Below are 21,734 nucleotides of genomic sequence, written 5' to 3' on the forward strand. Positions count from 1 at the left end.
ATCATCTCCCAAAGTTTCCTCCTGCCCTTTATGATTAGTGAGTGTGGGGTGGGGTGGTGTGTGTTGTAAGAACACTTAACATAAGATTTACCCCCTTAGAGTTTAAATATAGGATGCAGCATTGTTAGCTATATAGGCTCTATGCTGTATAGTACATCTCTACAACCCATTTATTGTGTAACTGAAACTTCGTACCCTTTGACCATCACCTCCCTATTTCTCCCTCCCTTTACCCCCTCGTAACCACCAACTTACTCTCTGCTCTTATGAGTTTGACTATATTCTCTTCCACATCTTAATTGACTAAATATCACTGTCCAAAAGTGTTTATTTGTTTTAAAGTCATAGGCAAGGGTGGCCCCAGAAATTGGAGCAATGAGGCAGCAAACACTTGGGTAACAAACCACCAGCCCTCATTCATAAACATGACTTCCCTCATTTCCAAGACCCCCAGTTTCCTCTGCGGTTGGTCCTTCTATTCTCATTCTGGAGACCTTGCCTTGAAAGCATGGGATATTCCTAAGCATGTACGTTAAGCATGTAATTTACTAGGTCTAAAGCATTGTAATGTCACCCTATGAAAACTTGTCCACCTGAAACAGAGTTGTATCATTTCCCTATATCCCGTCCTTTCAAAACATGGAGTAGTTCAACATATATGTTTTTCTCTGTGTTCATATTAATTTATATAGTTGCAATAATATCTGCCATTTGTATAGAAGTTTAAAATGATTTCACTTCTGTTCTCATTTTTGATTCCTAATATACTATCATTTACATGACATCATTACATACATAATTTAAGATGGCTGAATCAATTGTCCAAGGTCCCATAAACCTACCTCTTTTGCCCTAATTTTGATCTTGTGCTACAATACGTCAACCTATTTGGATTCGAAGAGTATTTATTTTCCATGTAACTTTAAGATAGATTGCAAACTCCTCACAGATTTTGTCTGCTGTGTTAGTTTTATATTGCACCTTGGACACTTTATAAAAATTTATACATAGGGCTTCCCTGGTGGTGCAGTGGTTGAGAGTCTGCCTGCCGATGCAGGGGACACGGGTTCGTGCCCCGGTCCGGGAAGATCCCACATGCCGCGGAGCGGCTGGGCCCGTGGGCCATGGCCGCTGAGCCTGCGCGTCCGGAGCCTGTGCTCCGCAACGGGAGAGGCCACAGCAGTGAGAGGCCAGCGTACCACAAAAAAAAAATGTATACATAAAATATTGTGTTGTATTAACAGCGGTGATAGAATTGCTTTGAGTCTGATAAGACAGGGAGTTAATCAATCAATTATTGATTATGAAATATTTTCCATTTAATTCTTTAAATTTCAGAATATGGAAGAAATTAAGGCAAATATGTTGCCCTAGGTTGGAAGATAATTCGTTTTCAGCATCATCTCACAATTCATAGGTATTTGGGCTGGAAATAGAAAAGAAAGAGAAGAGGAGAGACTGAGATTATCATTGACCTTGAAATTAAGCGAGTTCTTTCTTTTTTTCCATTTAAAATATAACACATAATAGTGCCTAAAAAAAAGCACACTAAGAATTCACGGATTTGCCCATTCTATTTACTTGCAAACTCATTCCTTTTTGTTTCAGGATTCCTGAGGTCCTTTCATTGCTACAGGTGTTAGGAATCAAACAGTGGTTTGATTCAAATGAATTCCGTATAAAATATGTCATATTTGAAAACCTTAGTATTACAAGGTTTATTTTCAGAGAATTTTAATAAGTACCATAATTCAATGGTAGTTTTTCCAAGAGCTTGGCTCTTGGGTTAAGAATATAAAATTGCTGCTTAATTATTGTGAAATAAGCTTCAGAAAGCTAAGAAGAATACTATTCTGAGTATTTCCAAAGCATATTCAGTGATATGGGACTACCCTAAAAGAAAGCGATGTCCATTAGCAAAGTCAAAAGGCAGGTGAGGGCTTCCCTGGTGGCGCAGTGGTTGAGAGACCGCCTGCCGAGGCAGAGAATACGGGTTCGTGCCCCGGTCCGGGAAGATCCCACATGCCGCGGAGCGGCTGGGCCCGTGAGTCATGGCCGCGGAGCCTGTGCTCCGCAATGGGAGAGGCTGCAACAGTGAGAGGCCCGCGTACCTAAAAAATAAAAAAAAAAAAAAAAAGGCAATTGGCTGTACTTTACATTTTTTTACTTAACATCGAAGCTGCTTCAGTTATGTCATATCACCAGTAATATGAAAAACAAAGCATCATATTCCATTCCGAAATCGCATGGGAGCCAGTTAAAAGAATTTCATCATATTATTTTCACTCAAACTTTCCTATCTTTAGTGAACAAGCACATATGTTTTGGTATGTACTACAAACATTCGCATAAATACCGTCTTTAGCCAAGAGATCTTGATAACAGCTCATAGGTTTTAGCTCATGTCAAATTGTTTCAAGTTAAATGTTATTTACTGATGGGGAATAGAGTAAAAAAAGGAGACTAATATTGAGGGCACTGTGAAGAATAAAAATATAATAATATTAGGTTTAGGAATTTCATATTTTTTGGTCTTCAAGATCTTTTGCCAACGCTAATTAATTAGTTTTCATAGTACCTAGGGAGCTAAATATTATCATCTCAATTTTAAATAAAATTGAAGAATAAAGGTTTAGTGGTTTCCCTCAGGCTACAGAGGGATTAGAATTTCTTTTTTACAAGGAAAATGAAAATGTTTAATAACAATGTTAAATAAGATAGAGGACATGGAAGTGCTTATTTACAACACCAGAAGCATAGCAATAAATGTGTGTTGAATTTTTTAATTGTTATACTACAGGAGAAAAAATGTTCAACATATCTGCTTCCCTTAACCTGAAATTTATATGATTTATATGATTTTTACATCTATATGTACTTAGTCACTGATTAGAAGAACTAGAAAAATTCTTGAATGCATGAACTTGTTTATTCTTTTCTCTTTATTTTTTAATTTTCTTTATCTTTTTGGCCACGCAGCATGTGGGATCTTAGTTCCCCAACCAGGGATCGAACTGGCGCCCCCTGCATTGGCAGTGTGGGGTCCTAACCACTGCACTGCCAGGGAAGTCCCCTTTTCTCTTTAGAAAGAGTTAGCCTCTTTCTTTGAGACAAGAAGGCAGTTATGTTTTTCAACATCTCCATGAAATGAGATTATGCATTATCTTTAGTACCTAATGACACCCATGTTGATAGCAAACTGTGTGGTAAATTTAATCAGGCCAATAAAGAATTCAGCCCATCATTAATAGACTTCATAGCTCTCATAACGCCACGTATATGTCCTGGTTGGATTTTTTTCTTCTTAATCCAATTGGCTGAAATTTGATCTAAATTTATTAGGGATTTTACTGTCATGGTCAAATATTCTCCATGTCAGATTGTTCTTCCTTATGTCTAACCTACATTCTTTATGACACACTACTTGATTATTAAAATATTGTTGTTTGTTCTGGTCTCTGTTGAGTATGTGCTCAGGATCAGGGCTCAGGGGATCCTGAGTGTTACAGTGAAGAGCTGTCAATCTAACTCTGCAGAATTCAGGTACTTTTCATTCTTACCCTCCTTGGAGTTTAATAGTGTAGTACTCTCCTGACTCTTTCCTGCCTTCTTTCACGGTAAAGGAAGATTGCTTTCAGCTGTGTTACTGTATGAAAGAAATGAAAACATATCCCTTCTTTGGATAGTTTCAAACCCAAACTCATCTCCCCTCCTTACATGTTCAGGTATGTTATTTGGTTGACATATTTATACAACTTACAAATTCTCCTTAGGATGTTTGGATCTACTTTTGTGTGAACATATGATAACAGCAGAATGCAACTAGATTAATTAATGGTGGAGTTCCAGGGTTTAAGATAGGGTACCGGGATGAACCTGGATCCCTCCCTGGAGCAGTCAGCCAAGTATCAAAATGGAGTCATCAGGAAGTGAGGGAACCAAGCCCAGAGAAGCAGCTCCCTGGGGCCAGGAGGAGAGGAAACTGCAGAGCAGGCCACCCCACAATGGGGCAAAAAGGCGGCAGAGGAGGTGAGGTTGCAGTTAAGGCAAGGAGCATAAGCCCTGACTTTCCCCCAAACTTTTCTCATTGTTATTATTGTTGACATTCTCAGAAAACTCAGAGAGGGACTCCAGTTTGAAATTTTTCTAATATTTAGTAAATAATTCTGGCACGCTACTTCATCTTTCTGTGCCTCAATTTCCTCAACTGAAAATAATGAACAATAATACCAATCCCACAGTTGTTACAAAGGATAAATGAAGTTAAAACATCTAAAGAGGGCTTCCCTGGTGGCGCTGTGGTTGAGAGTCCGCCTACCGATGCAGGGGACACGGGTTCGTGCCTCGGTCCGGGAAGATCCCATATGCCGCGGAGCGGCTGGGCCCGTGAGCCATTGCCACTGAGCCTGCGCGTCCGGAGCCTGTACTCCGCAACGGGAGAGGCCACAGCGGTGAGAGGCCTGCGTACCGCAAAAAAAACAAAAAACAAAACATTTGATATAATTGTTTTTGTTAGTAATTCATGAAAGTGATAGAAATGTAGTGGTGTTGATATATGGGCTCATATTCCATGTTTGCAATTGTAACATCTAGTGTAACAAGTGTAACACTAGATGTAAAGAATAATGGAGGTTTGCAAATATGAACATTTGCTTCTTTATTTTACACTTGCAAAGAAGAATAGTTAAAGAAATAAAGGAGAAATAAAGTCTCTCTCTCTCTCTCCCACTAATTATAAAAAAATAGATCCCATGGACTTATCTACCATATTGGTTGAATGGAGTCATAGAACCAATTATCCAGAGACTTAAGGACACAAACTGTCCACACTCAATAAGAATATATATTTCTAAATTCTTAGTCAATAATCTGACCATCTTGACAAAATGGTCTATTAAATAATCTGGGTTAAAAAATTGAGAATATACTGTATACATATAAGTCATATACACATACAGAGATCATATTTAATCTATATATATAGATCTGTATGCATATATACAGAAATGTATCTTCCAAAGTCAATAATATATTCAAAATAATTGAGACACATTTTTAGTCATTTCAGTAATATGAGTAGCTGTTTCAATTTATTGCTTCATTTTGCTAGAGAAGACTTGGTTATATGATCAAGTTACTAACATCTTAGTAGGTGACCCTGGCAGATGCACTTACATGATTGTTTTTGCAATATGTTAAACATTTTTACCAAATGGAAGGCAGAGTAATGGAGCCAGAAGAGATAAAGTAAAAGGTAAGGGAAACCTTTAATTTGCTATGGGTAAAGACTGTAAAGCATTCATGTCCAAGAACTATCTAAATTTCACCCTCACTGCTGTTTCTTATTCAATATGGATCACAGACAAACTGGGAAACACTATGGTCAAATTTTCCCTCTCTTAAAAACAGCACATCTTTTGTCTTTTAGTGCAAGCACATGGATATCGTAACCATAAAATCACCAACTTCTGTCGATATTTAATTTTCTTTTAGAATGTGGTATATCAGTTCTGACATAAAAGAATAATGTTACATAGTATAAACTTATATTTATATGTATATAAAGAAAAATATTCAATGGGAACTATAGTTTTTGCATGCAAAGTATTTCAAGGGTTAAATCAATAGCATGGCAGCTTCAAATCCTTACTGAAAATATGCCCCTTATTAGGGAAAAAAAAAGAAAAAATGCTGGGTGTTCACTTGATTGACAACCTTTCCAAATAGAAGTGTTGCTATAATTAAGTAATAATGTATGAGTGAGTGTACATTATGACAAATTGGAAGCCTGGTTGATTAGATTGAACATATAAGCCATCAGTATAATTATCATATTTTAATCATTTTTCTCCATCTTTTATAACAGCATTGTCTTCAGCCTCATTTGGTGCTTATTAGATTGATATTCTAAGAGGAATTGTACAACATAAAACATGTCCTTAAACAGGATGAACTTTAGATAAGGGCTTTACTTATGTCTATAAACATTTATAATGATTGCTGTTATGTTTCTACTTTCTTCTACTATTTCACTTTCTGTAACAATGAAAAAAAAATTTCAAGATAAAATGGATAAACTTGAGCATATCTCTCTCTGTGAAACACCACTATATTTCAATAAAATATTTATTAAGACTGCCTTCAAAATGTAGGGCTTTTTCCTTCCATTGCCTGTTCTGTCTGTACAGATCATTTAAATAGATAACTCAGTCCTTTAGGGTAAACACTTTGCTTCTGTTATATTGTGAATAATCACAAATGTTGAATCTGCGAGCCACACAGGAAAGGAATTTTGTGTGGGAGGAGGAGAGTGGAAGTGATGGGTTAGCTTCTGCTTCCCAAGGACTGCTCATGTAAACAATGAGGAAGGAATCCTAAGAAAAAGGCAGGACACCAATTCGTACCCAAGTTTTCAATACAAAGCCTGTAAACTGGTTATTCTGATGCTGTGATGTGGAAATTTAGGAAAGACATTAAGAGACTTGAATATTAGTATTCATTTCTCATCTCCAAATCAGGAGGCTAGCTCGACAGTCCCAGCAATTCATCCACCCTCCTAACATGGAAAGGAAGGACTCACCAGGCTCTCGGCGCTCTATTTTTGTCCTCAGGAACCTCAACAAGTTAAAGTAGTTTGAAATACAGGGTTTAGAGTGTATGCGAACATGCACACCTAGAACTTTATATGGTCTCTATTTCCTCCAGTTTTTTAGGGTGTGAAGAGAGATACCAGAGCTTTGAGTATACCCCTCCAACTAGGTATGCTTTTCCCTCAATAATGTGTGAGCTATAATATTTCCCCATTTATTCATAAACTTTTACTGATCATGAAAAGTGGACTTTGTTAAGGACATTTGTTTCATGGAAGTAAATGATGCAATGTAATACCATCACTGCCTTGCAGTAAGAGCAGTCCAAATCCTTAATCAGTTAGTCAGCATGCTAGGGAATCCAACAGTCTCAAGCAATAAATGGAGACTAGATCACTCTTCAACATGTCCAGAAATCTGTACTGCCAAGCTGTCTTTCTGTTGCACACAAGGACATTTTGAAAAAAAGATTTGGAAATTATACAGAGAGATTTTTATATATGTTGATCACAGACTAAAATTCTGGTATAGTTTTAGGCAAGTGGGTAACTATGGTATATTATCTAACACCTACAAGTTAGATTAATTATTAGTCATACTCAGGAGGGAATTACACATGATACATAGGTTGCTATGTGAGATTGGTAATATTTTTACAAAGGCATGAATAAATTCACAAATCAGAACATTGGACTGTTAAGGAAAGAGCAGAAATTTAACTCAGAACGAAGGCATATAAAGAATAAAGAATGAACAATAAGAATTATTTATTAAGACTTGATATTATTTAATGTCTGTTACGTACTAAATATTTGTGTCCCCTCAAAATTCATATGTTGAAATCCTAACCCCCAATGTGATAGTATTAGCAGGTGGGGTCTTTGGGAGATAATTAAGTCATGAGGGTGGAGCCCTCATGAATGAGATTAGTGCTCTTGTAAGAAGAGACAAGAGAGAGAAAGCTCTCTCTTCTCTCTCTCCTTTCTGCATGTGAGGATACAATGAGATGACTACCTGCAAACCAGGAAGAGAGCCCTAACCAGATGCTGGATCTTGGACTTCTTAGCTTCCAGAACTATGAGAAATAAATGTTGCTTAAGCCACCTAGTCTATGATATTCTGTTATTATAGCCTGAACTAAGACAATGCCTTTATTTAAACTTTTGATTTGAGTATGAATAGTATTTTGTATTTTCTATAGATTTACCCAACAAGTAAATTCAGAAAATCACCAGAGGTAAGTTAACGTTGTGTATTTATGAGACCTCTTTTAAGGTATGTAATACAGAGACTTCCCCGGTGGTCCAGTGGTAAAGAATCCACCTTCCAACGCAGGGGATGTGGGTTCAATCCCTGGTCAGGGAACTAAGATCCCACATGCCACGGGACAACTAAGCCCATGTACCACAACTACTGAGCCTGAGCTCCCAACTAGAGAGCCTGCGTGCCACAAACTACAGAGCCCATGCACTAATACACATATGAGTTTGCTTATAAGATCAAGATTCACTTAATTGAATGTTCAATAATAAATTAATTGATTAGCTAATGTAATCAGGAGATACTTATTGAGCACATAGAATGTGCGAAATACACTAGGTGTTTGGGCTACAAAGATGAGCAGGTTCTCAATGATCTTTCTATTTGTTTACATAGGAAGGCCTTCTTGAAAGGCAAATGGCTTCTCTATTAAATGAATTAACCTCAAATTCCAGTTAACACAACAGCTCTCATTCAGGACAGTTATCTGAGTCTGAAAAGAACTTAGTTTTGCAACTTAAAGGGCGTTAGTTACCCAACATCTTTGAATGTTGTCAAACTGTTTTCTTTTTCTTAAATTTTATTTTATTGAAGTATAGTTGATTTACAATGTGTGTTAGTTTTTGCTGTACAGGAAAGTGATTCAGTTATACGTATATACATGTTCTTTTTCATATTCTCTTCCGTTATGGTTTATCACAGGATATTGAATATAGTTCCTGTGCTATACAGGAGGACCTTGTTGTTTATCCATTCTATATATAATAGTTTGAAGCTATTTTCATAATGATGTTATAGGTGTACCAGAATTTACTGAAGGAAGTACTCTGTGGTTTGTGGCTTAAATTGTTTCTACACAGACTAGTACACCGAATAAGAGCTTGGGCTGTGGGTTTATATTCCATCTCCAACATATACTTCATCCAAGTTGCTTAGCTTCTCTGTATCTCAGTTTTCTAATCTGTCAAATGGGCCTAATAATATTATCTCATAGGATTTTTGAGAAGATTAAATGAGATGATGCTTATAAAGCATTTGTCTGACATATTTTATGAATTTAATAAATGTTTACTAATAAAGCACACTATTTACCCTGGGAGAATCTAAAAAAAATCCTATCCAAAATTCAAATATTAAAGAATTATAAGATTTTTTAACATTTTATATAATCAAACATCACGAATATATATATATCTTTTTTTTTTTGAGGCAAGGAATACGACTTTATTCAGAAATGTGGTAAACTGAGAAGATGGCAGACTAGTGCCTCTGAAAAACCATCTTATCTGGATCTGGATGCCAGTTTCTTTTATAGAGTCAGAGAGGGAGAGGCAGTGAGGAAGTAATAAGTAAAAGGGCCATCAGTCTTGCAAAACATCTTCGGGAATGACCAGCCTCAGTGAGGGGATGTGTTGCTTTCTTTTTTCTTGCAACCATTCACAGATGGGCAGTGTTCCCTGAGGCAGGCCATTACGTATGATTATAATAGCAAAATCAACGAAAAGCAAAGGTTAAAGTCAAAGAAACAGATCCAACGTGGAGTCCGATTTAGCTCTTGCCTGTGACAATTCCCCACTGTCAATGTCCATTTCACAATCTTGTGGAAAAAAGGGTGACAACGTTCTAACAGCTCCTCAGATGGATCTTTCTGAGAGTGTCCGCCACCGGTGTCAGTGTTCCAAATGTTGAGATTTGTCTTTTGTTCTGCTTTGGAAGTGTCTGCTTTATACCTGTAGACTTAAAAATATTCACAACCGGGCTTCCCTGGTGGCGCAGTGGTTGAGAGTCTGCCTGCCGCTGCAGGGGACACGGGTTCGTGTCCCAGTCTGGGAAGATCCCACATGCCGCGGAGCGGCTGGACCCGTGAGCCATGGCCGCTGAGCCTGTGCGTCTGGAGCCTGTGCTCCGCGACGGGAGAGGCCGCAACAGTGAGAGGCCCACGTACCGCAAAAAAAAAAAAAAAAAAAAAAAAAAAAAAATATATATATATATATATATATATATATTCACAACCTAAAAGTTGAGAGTTATCAGGAATTTTGAGGGCTTCAAGCCCAGGAGGCCACATCTCAAGTTAAGGAATTTAGTGTTTCTCTATGTATGGGAAGATGCAAGAGTCTGGGCTTACTGAAATAATTTCTTTGATGTGCACCTCAGAAACATCACGAATATTGACTTATTTTGAAGATGCTCCATGTTGATAACTCATGTTGTGCAGACACTAAATTGGGATAAACTTGAGGCAGTCCTTTTGGATGGATCTGCTTAAGAGCTGTCTTTGAAACAACTTGAATTTTCAACTATCACAAAATATCATATTGCTCATAGGAGTCAACAGATTTCAAAGCACATATGCATTAACATGCATTGCAATTATTTTTATTTTAGGCCAACATGAGTATTTTTTCATCTTATAGATGTAAACAAATTGTTTTACATTTTGTCCTGAATGAATGCAGATTTGGTCATTCATGTATATGTTCTATCTTTGTTGATTTCACTATTTCTTTTCTTTTCTTTTTTTTTTTTTTTTTTTTTTTTTTGCCGTACACGGGCCTCTCACTGTTGTGGCCTCTCCCGTTGCGGAGCACAGGCTCCGGACGCGCAGGCCCAGCAGCCATGGCTCACGGGCCCAGCCGCTCCGCGGCATGTGGGATCTTCCCGGACCGGGGCTCGAACCCGTGTCCCCTGCATCGGCAGGCGGACTCTCAACCACTGCGCCACCAGGGAAGCCTGGGAAGCCCTATTTCTTAATTTTATATTTACATCTAACATTTTACTCCTAGTTGTGTAAAATAGTGGTATTGTACTAAAACAGAAAGGGTTATGTTGTGTAGTTAATTTGTAGCTCTAAGGTATAAAAGCAATATTCTAAATTTATAAACAAGTCCAGGGGTCCACAGAAAAATGGATATTGCAACTAACTCCTGGCAAATTTTCATGTTAAGTGACCAGATGCTAGCCTCTTTTTACTATTAAAATGACATTTTAATTTTCTTGACTAAGACATTCTGGTAAGGAGTCTCACATTGTCCTTACACACCTAAAAGAATCTTCTCTTTCCCACCTAGGTTTTCCCACTCAGGTTTTCCAGAATTTGGATACAGGTTCTCATTTCAAGCAATTTCCTATGTCCTCCTATAACATTAGTCTGCTGGTGAAATGAAATGCTGCAGTGACCTTTTTAATTCCCCTGACTTTTTACAATCTTGGAAATTTAGCACAACAGCAGGAGTTTAATCATATTCACGGATGTAAAAGACAAAATAAGGTACCTTTAAATTCAGAGGGAGATGTGACCTCCAAGGTATCAGAGGCTTCAGAGATTCCCTGGCTGTCCCTGGGGAGAGCTGAAGCTGTGCTCCTTGAGTTTCTCACGATGCATCACTACATCCCGGGCTGACACATCTACCCACCGCTTATACTTGAACTTATAAGCTACAAACTCCTGCACGTGAAACTCATTTACCAGAACTATTATATTTGGTATTCATTTTTTTCTTTTCTAACAATGTCCTTTTTGATTTATTCAGAATAGTATTCATTCAAAGATGTTGACATCTGGTGATTTAATTTTTTTCTCCCAGTTTTACTGAGATATAACTGACATACAGCACTGTGTAAGTTTAAGGTGTACAGTGTAATGATTTGACTTACACACATCATGAAATGATGACCACAGTAAATTTAGTGAACATCCATCATCTCATGTACAGACAAAATTAAACAAATAGAAAAAAATATTTTTCCTTGTCATGAGAACTCTTAGAATTTACCCTCTTAACAACTTTCATAAAAAGTGTATCATAGTGTTAATTTCATTTAGTATGTTGTACATTACATCGCTAGTACTAATTTATCTTACAACTGGAAGTTTGTACCTTTTAACTACCTTCACCCGATTCTCACTCCCCCCACCCCCTGCCTCTGGTAACCACAAATCTGATCTCTTTGATTTTATTTTGCAAATGTATTCTATTACATTGGATATTTAAAGTCTTTGCAATACCAGAGACTATTAGGTACAGGATGCGTAATGCCAAATACTCATTTGTTTGCGTGAGTACCTCACAACTGGTGGACTGATTCTTTAAATCAAACTGGAGGGTTACTCTGATTCCCTGTGGGTTTAGCAGTGCCCAATCATTTAACTAAGTGTCATTATATGTGTTTTTAGTTTTAGGTCTCAATTGTTGTGCAGTTCAGTTGATGGATGAGATGGCCTAAAGAAAAGTAAGAAAGAAAAAAAGAACAAGGTAGCCCAAAGTGACAGAGCAGATCAGCTCTCTTAAATTCCCTGTCCATACAGCCATTGTGATCAAGGTGATTGATGAAGAATCCTATCAGCTCTGAGCTGTTTAGATGTCACACTGATAGGGAAGAGCAGTGCTCACCATGTTTTTGCAGTTTTGAGAGGCCAACAGTTAACACATCTCTACGGCTAGAGACAGGCTTCTGTTCTTTACATGGAGGCAAGAGGTTATCAATTTACATTAGCCATGAAGATTTGCTTTATAGGTAGTCACCTTTAAAAGGCAAATTACTGAATGTTTCATCTCCCAAAACTACTTCTTCTAAATCTTCAGCTGAACCCACTGATGAGCATAGGCGTGTTAGTGCAACTGAGAAATTACGATACTCATTTTTTTTTAAGCTAGCAAACACTTCTTACTGAGTGCATTTTGTGGACTATCCTGATTGCAGTGGGAGAAAGAAGCCCTGCTGCTTTTCAACCTCATAGCTTTTCTTCCCAAGAGAATGTGTGTCTCCCAACAGCCTACGTGGTCATAATTAGCCCCTCAAACATGAGTCCCCATGAAAACTGAAACCAAAGAGTAAGGAGAAGGAGAGATGAGTGAACTATATATGATTTATTTTGGGGCTTGACCTTAGTAGGCTCCAGGCATCTGGATGCTTGGAGGAAAGGTTTCTATTTCTCTTTATACTATAAAGCAGATTTTCTGGTAAATCATTAATTAATTTAAACATAAGATATGTTAACATTAACCAAAACCTAGTATAGCTGTAAGAGTATATATTTAGTGAATTTATAATCATCTTAATCTTTGACAAATATTTAAACTCTAAAATATCATATATTCCTGATCATTGATCTGAAGATTCTTGACAAGGGAGTTCTTTTTCTTTATTTAAAATTGCTTGTTCTTGGTTGAGCTGGAAGTACTGGAAAAAAAAAAAAAAGATGTCATTGCTATGATCTGAGACTAGGAAACTTCAGGCTCCATAAATTTGTTTTATTTGATTTAGATTAGGCAGTAGATAATGTAGCTGGACACAGTTGACAAGAAATTATTTTTCATTTAAAGAACTATTTAAAGAAGAAAAAGCTCATTAAAGAAAATTTAGTGGGAAAAGTAGAAACAGGATATACAAATACACAAATAGCTCTATCACAAAAAGTAAACAGGCAGGGCTTCCCTGGTGGCGCAGTGGTTGAGAGTCCGCCTGCCGATGCAGGGGACACGGGTTCGTGCCCCGGTCTGGGAGGATCCCACGTGCCGCGGAGCGGCTGGGCCCGTGAGCCATGGCCGCTGGGCCTGCGCGTCCGGAGCCTGTGCTTCGCAACGGGAGAGGCCACAACAGTGAGAGGCCCGCGTAATGCAAAAAAAAAAAAAAAAAGTAAACAGGCAATATATTACTGGCATTTTAGTATTGCTATTTGGCCCTTTTGAATATGCCAAGATTTAAACATATATAGTTGTGATCATTTTATATGTACCTTTTAAAAATCCTGGTAACTTAACCTAACATTATGTAACAAGACATATCTACGTTATTAGATAATCTTCATAAACTGAATAACAATATATTCTTATACATTCTGTTTACAGACACTGCTAAGTGATCTACTAGATATCCTTTTCCCCTATTGGATCCTTGCTAGAAACGCCCCAATCTGTTCAAGTGATTATGCCTCTCCTACATGATTTAGGGAAGAGGGATCGTTTTTCCTGAAATATCTTGGATTGGGTTCCAATCAATCATTGTGGTCTTATAACTCTTTCCATTGAATGGGTACAAGGTGCCATGTGACCCAGTTACGTCCAGTGACATATAAGTGGAGGTCTACTAGTTTGCTGATAGCTGCATTTCAAGCACTTAGACTATTGGCAGGCATTTATCAAGTGTTGAATAAATAATTATTGAATGAATGGATTTTAAATGCTAAAGAGTTTTTCATTCAAAATAAGAATTCATTGGAACAGACTGTTCTTTCCAGGCCATTGCTGTGTCTGGATGTGTTGCACGGAACTGCTGCAGCCATCTTGTTACCAGTGTAAGGGTGAAGCCCACCCACAGGTGAGGCTGACCCAAGAGACGCAAAGAAGCAGAGCCCAAGCCATCATGGAAGATCCTGACTTCTTGAGATAATAAATTTCTTTCTTGCTTACATCAATTTAAGCTGAGAATTTCTATCATTCGTTGATGAAGTAATCTTAACAGATATATGCTGTTTTATGCCAAGAGTTACCATATTTGTTGAGTAATACATATAAAAGAGTTTATAAGGCCTCCATTTGGCTACCTACCATTACAGGGCATAATAATAAAATCTCTTGATATATTTAATAGAAAGGTGGATACTGTTTTTTAAAGAAATTATACTAATGTGATATATATTTTATAAAATTCAATAACATTTAACACATCATGATAAAGCATAATTTTAGGTACTACCAAAGAACAAATATCAACAGCTGGGAGACCCTTCTAGAGGACCAAAGAATTCTGAATCTCAGCCTTCACTGCTTTTAAAGCTGTGCATAGAACAAGATTATTCTTCACTACCTTAATTTCAGCACCAAGTTTCTGAAAGCCATTGTAGTTATCTATTGCTACATAACAAATGACTCCCAAATTTAGTGTCTTAATACAATGACATTCATTTTATTATTCCTCATGATTTCCGTGGGTCAGGAATTTGGGAAGGGTTGAGCTGGCTGTGGGACTCTGATCGCAGTCAGATGGTGGCTGGAGCTGGAACAGTGGCAGGGGTGGGGCTGGAGCAGCAGTCAGCTAGGGGATCTCTTCATATGGTCCAAGGGCCTCTCCATGTGACCTCTGCTCATGGGTAGTTTGTGCTTCCTCACAACATGGCAGCCTCAGGGTAATCAGGCTGCTCATAAGGCCTGAAGTTTTCTAGAGGGAAGCAAACCGAATGGGAGTTACATTGCCTTTTATGATCTCGCCCCAGAAGTCACACAGCTTAATTTTTGCTTCATTGTATTTTATTTTTGCAAGAGAGCCACAAGCCTTCCCAGAATCAAGGGAAAGAGAATTATACTCCATCTCTTGATGGGGGAGTGACAAGATTCTAGAATAGCATATGTGTCGAGAGAGATTTTGGTGGTCATCTTTGGAAAACACAACCTGCCATAACCATTAAAGATGTTTCTGTGTGGCTTGTTTTTTTATTTTTTTTCTTCTTTCTTTTGTGTTAATTTTGCTGTCTAAAATCTGTGGAATGACCAAATCTGTAAGTTCCTTGGAGTTAAGGAACTCATTCTTTCTTTCCATGCAATTCCAGGACCACTTGGATTCCATATCAAGGATCAAACTAAGTTCAGAAAGTGAGAGAATGGAAGAGAATAATAATAATAATAAAAGAGCATGAGTTTGTGTCAAGAGACTATGAAGAGAGTGGTTTCGGTATGAGTGATAAGAAGTGGCAGGCGCTTTGAAAATAAAAATATTAAGATTGAAGGTAAGCAACAAACTTGGGAGAAAAGTTTTAAAAGCAAACCCTTGTAAGAGCAGTTAATTTTCACCCTGCAAACTGATTAAATCTAGTTATAAGTATATATCATAACATCTAAGCATCTCCATTCAAATTTTTTTGATCAACAACTTTGCGTGATATGGCTGATGACATGCATTATTTAGTTTAAGAAGCTACTCATTTGCTTAGTGATCTAAATGTTTATAAAAAAAATCTTTGCAATAGGAAATGAAAAGTGCATATCAGAAATAAACAAGTTTTAGAAACAGAAGATTTCTTTATGAAAATCACACATTATTTTATTAGGAAAAATATGAAACTGTATTTGGAAAGCCAATTTAACTTTTCAAGAGACAAAAATAATTAGAAGAAAATGAAATTCCAGCAGATGATGGTAACGTTCAGTCTTACATATAAGTAAACCAAATGTAGTGTGCTCTTTTTTGGTAGATTTTTCTCTTGTCTTGTGAGTCTGTTGCAGCCATACTTACTATGTTATCATAGTTAGAAAAAACCCATTCATCCGGTTTCAGAAGTGTTTCTGTGTAATGTACATCTCGTGGAGGGATGCAGGAGGGTGTTACATTGTACATCTGTTTGAGACAGCAGAACCTGGGGCTGCCTCTCTTCTGAACCTGATTTTACTTTGGTTCTTTTTGATCTTGTACTTCTTATTCAAGCATTATGCTTAACATGTGTTGTAAACATAATATGTTTAGTTATCTGTCTCTCCCATTTGACTATGTGGACATGAAAACAGGAATTGTTCCTGTCTGGCTCACCTTATGGAGTGAATGGACAGTGTCAGTAATATTTTATTCAAAGACAAGACAGGTTTCAAGTCATTACAAGAAAGTTCTTTTTAAAAACAAGAGCTTTCCAACAATGGCTCATATATGATGAGCCTCCTGTCATGAAAATACAAGCAGAAGTCACATGGGTACCTCTCAGAGGTATTATAGAATGAGGTTAAATGAACTCTAAATTCCCTTCTAACACTATGAATCAAATCCTAGCAAGTTGTCAATTCCAAATGGAGTGTCTAGGGGAAAATTAACAATTACTAAGCACCTGCTATAGACAGAGGTAGTTCTAGCCATTGAGGATAGAGCTATGAATAAGGCAGAAAGGTCCCTGTCACCATGCAGCTTAGATTCTAGTGAGGGAGATAGATAATAAAAAAGTTTTAAAAAACAACCAAGTAAGTTAATTTTAGAAGGTGATTAACACCATGGGAGAAAAAATAGGCTAATGTACAGAGTGGGGTTGGCTCCAGATAACATTAGTTGAACCAGCTAACAAGGAAACATTTTATGTTTCATAGAATCTGTTTATATTTTAGTAGCATTTCTATAAAAACAAATATCCAGGACATATTTAGTACTGGCCCTTCAAAAGTTAACATTATCTCTGAAAACCCTGGTTCTGCGAAGTACGTGGATACCAAAGAGGGGAGACACACACCCTGATCTGGGGAACTTGCAACCATTTGGGAAAGACAATTCTGTCATTAGTGAAGAGTTAGATAGGGTTGTTGATAGCAAATGAGAAGCATAGAGAGTATATATTACAGGATATAATCAAACGGAAAAAATAATGTGGTCAGCAGCAATCAGGAAAGATGTGGAAATTAAGAGGGCTCTAAAAATATATAATTTTATAGTAAAATCATCAGAAAACCAAATGCTCAGATTATGATTAACATGATAATGGAGTGCCTATTACGGGCCCACACATTTGATCTGTTACAAATTTCTGACATGTTTCTGCATGTAAAATATATCATTGTAAGCTCAGGGCCCATTAATGTGTGCAAATGTTCATATAACAGATGGCATCTCACTGTATAAACATTATCAATGCAGATATTAGCAGCTAAAACGTTGTCTATTTCATGTACCTACTTCTATAACATGGACCCCAAGGATTGCTTAATTGTAAAGGTTCTCGTCTCTTTCTTTTTCTTTTTTTTGTCCAAAGAAAAGAATTTTCAAAGCCTTCACACATAATGTGACTGTGTGTGTTGCAATAATTTATCTTGCTGTTTTCTCTCAAGCATGGATAGATGTGTATTGGAATTTTATGTTCTCTTTTAGGCAAAAATTACTGATACTGGAGGAAAAAAAAGAAAAGCACTTTTGCATTCATTCATTACTTATTTATTCATTTAAAAAAATCATTGAAATCCTACCATGTGACAGGCACTGAGAAATCAAAAGCCAGAAAAAAAATTGATATCATCCTTTTTCTCAGAGCCATGAAAACAGCAGAGAGTTCATAGCATGGGGAGACAGGGTGTGATGAGGGCAGAACACGGGCTTCCCATTCAAAGAGGCCTGAAAAAATTTGAGTATTTTTACGGGGGAAATGAACACGAACATTCATTAGTGGATACATAGAGTTGTTTTTATTCTAAAATGCTTTGAAATTTCTTTGCATTCCTTATTCACAAGTCTCTGTTAAGAAAGATACCCTATCTTCAAAGCACTTGGAGAGAGAGTTTTCATACATAATGTAACTGCATCAATAACTATTTAATGTAAGAATAAGTATCTCCAAAGGGGGAAAAAAACCACTATGGCTTCTGTTATTTAGCATTCCTAAAATTACCTGGGCTTTACAGAGCAATGTCTATGTAAATGGTAAAATTGATTCTTACTTTTAAAACATTCTTTCAAGATTCTCATCAATTTGTGGGAATATCAACCTTTCACAGATAAATTAATAGAAGTGTTTTTATGTCTTTGATTACAGTGGTACAGGAGAATGCCTCCCATTCACGCTGCTGAGTGTTCCTGAGTATTCGAAAAGTTCTCCTGAAAGTTTACTCAGCAGATTCACAATAAACGATGAATTCAATCTCCTGCATGATATAAAGGGCATCAATGAGGAAGACCAATAACCAAGCCAGTATGACCACCCACCCCATACATTAATTCAATTTAAAGCTGTGGAGAAATGAGGAAGAAACAGATGTTGATCTTAGGATACTATCGCTTATCTGCCACTACAGAAGGATTTATGAAATGCTACAACGACGGAATCTTTTCGGAGATCAGTGGCATTCTCTGTTCTGAGTGTCACACAGCTTCTTAGATGAAGACATCAAAGAGCCACACCAGAAACAACCAGTGCAGTCCTAATGCTTTGCCTACATACGCTGAGCAAAATGGAGATTGGAGGCAATTAATCGGAGGCAATTACCAAGATATGTTTTTTTCTTTTTAACTATGAACATTTTTCACACTGTTTGGTTAAATCTTTTAGGAACATAAATCATGCAAAAGCTTTCCTCTCTGGCTACTTCATGTCACTTTGAATATGCACCAGAAGATGCCAATTCTGTATTAATTTCTAGTTTTGTATTTTGATGTTTAAGGGTGAAAAAAACCAAAGCTTGTTATTCGGGTTTAGCAATACATTTAAAAATTATTTGAAGGACATGTTAAAATTATAAGATAAAATAACTTAGAAAAATCTACTTTATGAAACATTAATATTACTAGTTTTATTTTTAGCTGTTACTGTAATTTACTTACTGCAAAATTTAAGCAGGATTAATTTTGTATAACAAACATATTACATTGTAATAGGTTGTTAGTCTTAGAACATAGTTTGCTGTACCAATTTTGTGATTCTTTTGGATAATTTTAATAAAAATAGTATTATGGGCTAGGAGTATATTATCAATAGTTTTGTTCTATGAATTATTATTTTTTAATAGTTCTTTATTGGAGTATAATTGCTTCACAATACTGTTAGTTTCTGCTGTACAACAAAGTGAATCAGCTATACATATACATATATCACCATATCCCCTCCCTCTTGAGCCTCCCTCCCACCCTCCCTATCCCACCCCTCTAGGTCATCCCAGAACACCAAGCTGATCTCCCTGTGCTATGCAGCTGCTTCCCACTAGCTATCTATTTTACGTTTGGTAGTGTATATATGTCCATGCCACTCTTTCACTTCGTCCCACCTTACCCTTCCCCCTGCCCATATCCTGTCCATTCTCTAGTAGGTCTGCGTCTTTATTCCCGTCTTGCCCCTAGGTTCTTCATGACCATTTTTTTTTTTTAAGATTCCATATATATGTGTTAGCATACAGTATTTGTTTTTCTCTTTCTTACTTACTTCACTCTGTATGACAGACTCTATCTAGGTCCATCCACCTCACTACAAATAACTCAATTTTGTTTCTTTTTATGGCTAATATTCCATTGTATATATGTGCCACATCTTCTTTATCCATTCATCTGCCGATGGACATTTAGGTTGGTTCCGTGTCCTGGCTATTGTAAATAAAGATTATCTTTCAATTGAACGTTTAAAGTCTTTTTGTTGCCATTCTTACTCTTTGTTAAAAATAACTTTAAATTTCTTTGTGAATTTTTAATTTGTTTATTGGGAAGATTTAGGGAAGGTTCATTTTGATCCCAAAAATGTAACATAAAACTAACTTTCTATGAATTAATTTAATAAGTCAAACTATTTCTAAGCGAATATTTATTATTATTTAAAAAAATAACTGCCTACCAATATTTTCACTCTATTGAAAATATATCTTTAACACAAGCAATATTTAGGAAATGTAAATATAAGAGAGGATTCATTAGGAGGAGGCAAAAATGTTATGAAAATGTCTAAAATAGAGAAAATATAAAAGAATTTCTTATAATTTTTAGTGGAGTTTGATTGTGTAAAAGCCAGGAGGTGCTTTACAACAGCCCCCTTTTTTTCTGATACTCCTCTGTCTCACCACCAGATGTCAGACTCTCACTGTAAATTTAAATTCCTTCATTGCACAGCAGACAGCGTTATCTTTTTATCTGTAAATGTTCACTATTCCAAAATCATTTCTCTTTTCAAGTCCAGCACACGACTTAAAAACTTGCCTTTGAAAATGAATTCGTAGACATTGATTTTAGCTGTTTCAGGCATACCTTTACAGTTTCTATGTAAGTATCCTCTTTCAGTTCACTCTTGTGAGTTTTGTATTCATTTTGAGATACAGTTTACGTTTATACATGTACATCAATAATAGATGTCTTAGTCTTAAAATAAAAAATGATACACATATATGCCAGAACAATAGGAATATATTTGAAACAAATACAGAAAAATGAAAAATTAAGATTATTAAAATAGTTTATTTTTGATAAAAATTGTGGTGGGAAAATACTATTTAAGTATTATATTTTTATTATTACATAGGTGTTATTTTCTCACAAATATCTACATGTATGCCAAAATTCCTCATTTTCTCATTAGAGAAATAAGCACAATTAGATTTAGCATATTTAATTTTAACTGGCAAAAATTAAGCAGAGTACTATATTTTTATTTGTATATACTATGGCCCAAATAAATAAAAGTTCTTAAAATATACATTTATCCTTTCACTGAGTTATAAAGTGTTGTGAATATTGAATTAATTTCTTGTAAGACTTTATTCCATGTTTTTAAAGAATCATGCTTTTAATTTCTGTGTATAATGCCTGAAATGCTTAAATAGAAATATAAGGAACAATATGTAAATATAATCAAAGAACACTGATGTTACAGTTTTATGTATATTAAGAATCACGTTTAATATTTACTGGTTTAATTAATTTCTGATTCTATGTGATGCAGAACCTAGCTAATTTCAAGAAGTGTGTAACTGGGACAGGATAAACTAGGAGAAAACATTTCTTGTTTTGATGATTCATAACATTTTTTTTAAAAAGCACATAAACCCTATCCTATCAGAAGCATAAGCATTCAAGTACGGTAGTAAATTGGTAAGCACACATAAACATGCCGCTGTAGTTTATGCTTCCGACTTGCCATTTACAATAGTAAATTGTGTAGTTACTAAACAACTAGTTACAGGGAATTAACAGAAGACAGTTATCTGAAAGGAAAGGAGAAGAAAGAAAAGCAGAGAATCATCTAGGACATGCATGAGGGAACTATCTTATGTAAACCCAATCTCCCTACCCTGTTAGACTCTGTATCAGAAAAGAGGGTTTTTCTCTGTCTTCAGTCCTTTTAAAACTTTACATTCTATTGTTCTTCCCAGTTGAAAAATACCAAATTCTAAGAATTACTAAAACTGACGAGCAGTCTTGATTTCTTTTAAGACAATCCTTGATTTTTTT

At 36.3% G+C, this 21,734-nt stretch overlaps 1 long non-coding RNA gene across 1 annotated transcript; it reads left to right on the forward strand.

Moving 5' to 3' along the window:
- The first annotated feature begins 13,766 nt into the window (after window positions 1–13,766).
- Window positions 13,767–20,240, forward strand: LOC125963577 (uncharacterized). Its single transcript, XR_007475738.1, has 2 exons — window positions 13,767–15,576; window positions 18,346–20,240. It is a non-coding gene; the product is annotated as an uncharacterized LOC125963577 (long non-coding RNA).
- Window positions 20,241–21,734: the final 1,494 nt, after the last annotated feature.

Source organism: Orcinus orca, chromosome 1, assembly GCF_937001465.1.
Source record: "Orcinus orca chromosome 1, mOrcOrc1.1, whole genome shotgun sequence".
NCBI classification, from domain to species: Eukaryota; Metazoa; Chordata; class Mammalia; order Artiodactyla; family Delphinidae; genus Orcinus; species Orcinus orca.